The sequence below is a fragment of the Muntiacus reevesi genome, chromosome 12, assembly GCF_963930625.1.
Source record: "Muntiacus reevesi chromosome 12, mMunRee1.1, whole genome shotgun sequence".
Taxonomy (NCBI): Eukaryota; Metazoa; Chordata; class Mammalia; order Artiodactyla; family Cervidae; genus Muntiacus; species Muntiacus reevesi.
This window is the reverse complement of record NC_089260.1, coordinates 40,874,367-40,880,338: the sequence shown is the minus strand read 5'-3', so window position 1 is coordinate 40,880,338 and position 5,972 is coordinate 40,874,367.

The following is a 5,972-nucleotide window of genomic DNA, read 5'->3' as shown; positions in this document are numbered from 1 at the left end:
ATAGATGTGTGTATGCACTGTGAAATGATAAGCATAGTGAAATTAATTAATGTAATCAGCTTCTCATGCAGTTATCAATAATTTTGTTGTGATAACATTTAATAACTACTCTTTAGCAAATTTCAGGTACAATGTACAGTATTATTATCTATAGTCAATATGCTGTACATTACGTCTCCAGAAATTATTCATCTTGCGTTGTTCAAACTTTGTACTTTTTGTCTAAAATCTCATTTTAAAATGGGAACTAAAACCAGCATGCGCTCAGTCCCTGGCAACTACCATTCTAATCTCTGTTTCTCTGGGTTTGAGTTTTTAAGATTCCACCTACAAGTGAGATCGTGAAGCGTTAGTCTTTCTGTGCCTGGTTTATCTCATTTAGCATTGTGTCATCCAGGTTCATCTATGGTGTCACAAATACATAGTTTCCTTCTTTTTAAAGACTGAATAATATTCCATTGCATGTATGAGAGATAGAAAGAAGTCACATTTTCTTTATTTATCCATCCGTCAATGGGCACTTAACGTTTTTATCATATCTTGGTTATTGTGAATTATGGTACAGTGAACGTGGGAATACAAGTCTTTCTCTGATACTGGTTTCATTTCCTTTGAACATGTACCCAGAAATAGTATTGCTGGATCTTATGGTAGATATATTTTCAGTTATTTGAGGAATCTCTATACTGTTCTCCATTATGGCTGAACCAATTTGCATTCCTATGAACAGTGCCCACGGATTCCTTTTAGCACATTCTCACCAACACTTTTTGATAGTAAACATTCTCACTGGTGTGAGATAATGTCTGATTGTGGTTTCAATTTGCTTTTCCCTGATGAGTATTAGTATTGAGCATCTTTTCATATACCTGTTGGCCATTTTTATGTCTTTTTTTGAACAATGCATAATTCAGGCACATATTTTAATCAGGTTATTATTATCATTATTTTCACCATTGAGTTTTTTTAGTTCCTTATGTACTTTGGATATTGACCCCTTATTAGATACATGATTTGCAGATATTATCTCCCATTCCTTAGGTTATTCTTTTACTCTCTTGATTGTTTCCTTTGCTGTGCAAGACCTTTTTAATTTGGGGCAGACAGTTTGTCTAATTTTACTTTTGTTGCCTGTGTTTTGGGGGTCATATCCAAAAACTATTACCAAGGCCAGTATCAAAAGGCTTTTTTCCTGGTAGTTTTATAGGTTTAGGTCTCATATTTAAGTCTTTAATCCATTTTGAGTTGATTTTTGTAGATGATGTAAAATAAGAATCCAGTTTCATTTTTCTGAATGTGAATAATATTCAACTTTTTCATAGCCATATATTGAAGATACTGTCCTTTCCCTATAGTGTATTCTTGATACTATTGTCAAAAATTAACTGACTGTAAAGGTGTGGATATATTTCAGAGATCTTTATTCTCTTCCACTTTCTGTATAGCTGTTTTTATGCCAGTACCATGCTGTTTTCATTACCATAGCTTTATAGTGTATTTTGAAGTTAGATAGTGCAGTCCCTCCAGGTTTGTTCTTTTTGCTTAAGATTGCATTGACTATAATGAAGGATAAAAATTGTATGATCATCTCAATAGATACACAAGAAGCATTTGATAAAATTCTACACCCTTTCATGATAAAAACGCAACAAATTAAAAGCTCTTAGGTATAGAAGGAATTTATTGCAGTATGATAAAGCCATATGAAGTAAGACCATAGTTAACATCTTACTCAATATTGAGAAGCTGAAATCTTTTCCTCTAAAATTATAAACAAGACAAGGATGCCTTCTCTGACCACTTCTAATCAATATAGTACTAGAAGTCCTGGCTAGAGCAATCAGGCAAGAAAGAAAATTAAAAGTCATTCAAATCAGAAAGGAAGAAATGAAAGTGTTTCTATTTACAGTTAACATAGTCATATATAGAACACCCTTAAGACTCCACCATAAAACTGAAAACTAAAAACAAATTCAGTAAAGTTAAAGGATACAAAATCAACAGAAATGACTTATGTTTCTATATACTACTTGTGAACTATCTGAAGAAGCAGTGAAGAAAATAGTCCCCTTTATAGTAGCATCAAAAAATAAAAGTGAATATCCTTAGGTCACGCCTGACTGTGATCCCATGGACTGCAGCCCACTGGGTTCCTCTGTCCTTGGAATTCTCCAGACAAGAATACTGGAGTGGCTGCCGTTCCCTTCTCCAGAGGATCTTCCCAACCCAAGGATCGAACCCAGCTCTCCCACATTGCTGGCAGATTCCTTACCATCTGAACCACCAGGGAATCCCAAGAATACTGGAGTGAGTAGCCTATCCCTTCTCCTGAGGATCTTCCTGACCCAGGAATTGAACTGGGGTCTCCTGCGTTGCAGGTAGATTCTTTACCAGCTGAGCTACCAGGGTAGCGTTTTATAGTAGCACTAAAAAATACTTAGGGATAAATTTAACCATTGAGCTAATTATTAATGAGAGACATTGAGGAAGACACAAATAAATAGAAAGATATCCTATGTTTATGGATTAGAATAATTTCCTCTTAATAATTTTTTCTAACTGCTCTGATAGAAAAGCTTTTCTGATAGAAAAGAATTTGAATAGGTCTGCCTCCTTTTTGATCTTTTTCAATCATTGAACATTTCTTCTTCCTGTTTGCTTTATTCTATAAACATAATATAAAAGCTCTCTTTTGGGTAGAGAATTTTAAAAATTAATTTTAGGTGATTCTGTGCTTAATTATATTCAGAATATTCTTACATGTTTATGAGTCCACCCCACCCCCCTAATTTATCATAGTTTAAAGATCTTCCTCTCTGACTGTGGAGTATATAGAACTACATTTTTATTTATCTTAGTTTTTTGGCTCTCTCAGTTGTCAACCTACAGTAACATTGTTTTTACAAAGAAAATTCAGTGTCTGTGAATTTATAAAGCTAAAACAAATACTTATTCAAATACTGAATTTATAGAGTACAGGGTGCCCCAAAGATTCTTTTTAAAAGTAAAGGAAAAGAAAACTGGCAGGAAAGCCCCATGCAAAGCAATTCTTTCTTCCTGGAAAACTGTGGGTATTAGCAATTTTTGATGTTTTCATTAGTTAAAAGAAAATACCAAAGTCATCCTTCTGTGGTTTTGTCTTTTTTAACTTGATTCTGGGTTTCCATTTTTCCAGGCAGCAGTTTCTCACTCCTTGGTCCTTTATCCTGGCAAGGATTCTAGGCCTCTAAAGAAAATTTTGAATGAAACTGCTCAGGTATTAGATAACCAGAGGGTTGCTGATCCTGTTACTAAACTGATTCATGAGTGGTCTTTTAAAACTGTGTTAAATACCTGTTCCCTTTGTAGTATGTTATCCATAGTGCCAAATGGTTTTGCTAAGTCATAAATCTGATATATCACTTTTCTGCTCACAACTCAGAGGCTCTTTATCATTATGAGCTGTTCCATTATCCTTCTCAATCCATTTAAAGCTTTCCATCTCTTTGAAATGGGTCCTCCTCTCCAGTTAGCCTCGTCATTTACTACTCTGGCTTCAAAACTGATGGTCTAACTATACCAGGGTCCCTGTAGATCTCCGCAATGCGTCTTTTTCATCTCTGTCTGTGTGTCTGCTTATTGGCTTGCAAAGTCTTTCACATTGGAATAACAAAAAATAGTTAATTGAAGTCATCCGTTTAAATCTATATCATAGTTGAGTAAACTTGACTGAAGCCCCATTATGTATATTCTGTTTCTGTATGTGTAAAAGGAGAGGGCTGTATTTTAGGATTTTCACTTAGATTGCTGGGCATTCCTCGGGTCTTGTTTTTTAAGGTGTTTCTTAATCGTGATTCCTGATTCTATTGAATGCTCAGTTTTACTCGTATCTTAACTTTCTGGGACTGGTGTCTTCTGTTTGCTCCATACCAATAAAGATGTAGGAGAAAAAACTCTACCTTGTATGAGTTTTCTAAAACCCAGATCTTATTTTTAGTTCAGGGTAATGGAAAGCATTTCAACTATAATGACAAAAGGATTGATTATAAGTTACTATTATTCATCTTTTTTAATGCCTAAGTAATTTTCCATTGTGTGTATTTGCCACAATTCGTTTATCTATTCAGCCATTGAAGGACAGCTGGGCTGTTCCCATCTTTAAGCTGTTTTGATAGTACTACTGTGAACATAAGTGTATATGGATTCAGTTGAGTGTCTGTTTTCAAGTCTTTTGGTTCTATACATAGGACTGGGCTTTATGGGTCATGATAGTTCTGTGTTTGACTTTTTGAGAAACTGCCAAAGTGTTTTTCACAATAGCTGAACTATTATACATTTTCATTAGTGATGTATAAGGGTTCCAGTTTCTCATTTCCTTACCAGATTTGGCTATTTTTGTTTTTCTAATTATAGTCATACTAGTTGTTTTGAAGTAGTTTTGATTTCATTTACCTAGTGACCATTGATGCTGAGCATCATTTCATTTTCTTATTGGTAGTTAATATATCTTCTTTGGAAAAATACATATTAAAGTCCATTGCCCATATTGTGATTGCATTGTGTGACTTGTGCTTATTGACATGTAAGAGTTCTTGATATTTTATGGATGCTAGACCCTTATAGGATATATGATTTGTAAATCCATTCTGTAGATTGACTTTTCACTTTTTTGATAATGTCTTTTGATGCAGAGGGCTTCCCTTATGGCTCAGTTGGTAAAGAATCCACCTGCAGTGCAGGAGACCTAGGTTCAGCCCCTGGGTGGGGAAGATCCCCTGGGGAAGGGGAAGTCTCCCCACTCCAGTATTCTGGCCTGGAGAATTCCATAGACTGTATAGTCCATGGGGTCACAAAGAATCGGACATGACTGAGTGACTTTCACTTTCACTGTTGATGCAGAAGATTTAATTTCAATTAAGTCCAATATGTCAAGTCTTTCTTTTGTTGTTCATGCTTTTGGTAATATATAGATAAAGATATAACATATTACATACACACATATTACGTGTATAAGTGTTTAATACATATAACACAGAGTGTGGGAGAAGGTAATGGCACCCCACTCCAGTACTCTTTTGCCTGGAAAATCCCATGGATGGAGGGCCTGGTAGGCTTAGTCCCTGGGGTCGCAAGGAGTCAGACATGACTGAGCGACTTCACTTTCACTTTTCACTTTCATGCATTGGAGAAGGAAATGGCAGCCCACTCCAGTGTTCTTGCCTGGAGGATCCCAGGGATGGGGGAGCCTGGTGGGCTGTCATCTATGGGGTCACACAGAGTCGGACATGACTGATGTGACTAAACAGCAGCAGCTGCAACACAGAATGTATAGGGAATATTTTTGTGTTAAATATACTACATTGTGAATGTATGAATTTTGTCTTAGAATAAGTTATTTGAATTTAAATGGGCAGCTGACCCTACAACATGAGAACATTATTAAAAGCATAATTTGTTCACAAAATCTCAATTTGGGGAAGAACAAAGACTTGTGAATCATTACAGAAAAGAATCATTTCATTCTCTCACTAAATTGTAGCCTTTCTGAGATTACAGTAAAAGAAGTCTCTTAAAAGTGGCCTTTTAATTTTTAACTTTTATGTTGCCACCTAAGTGAAAGAAAACAATCGTGAAATATCAGCATTATTCTATTTCAATATTACATTAAACAAAAGCATTTAACTCTGAAAGCTAGACATCGTTAGCTGCCTTCCAATTAATATTTAGCTCTAGTTATATAAGTCTGGTATTTAATGCAACTTTCAAATGATCTGGAAGCTGTTTTAAAATCTATAAAGCTTCATGAAATCATATATACATTAGTTGTTTCGAGAAGAAAAAAAAAATCCACACTTGATTGCCTCCTGCTGCTTCACAGATACCAGGTTGTATGTTTGAATTAATAGTTCATCCATTACATAGAAGGCATAAGAACAATACAGAACGAACTTATTGCTCAAAATTCATCATTCTAAAGTCAGGCACACCAGCTT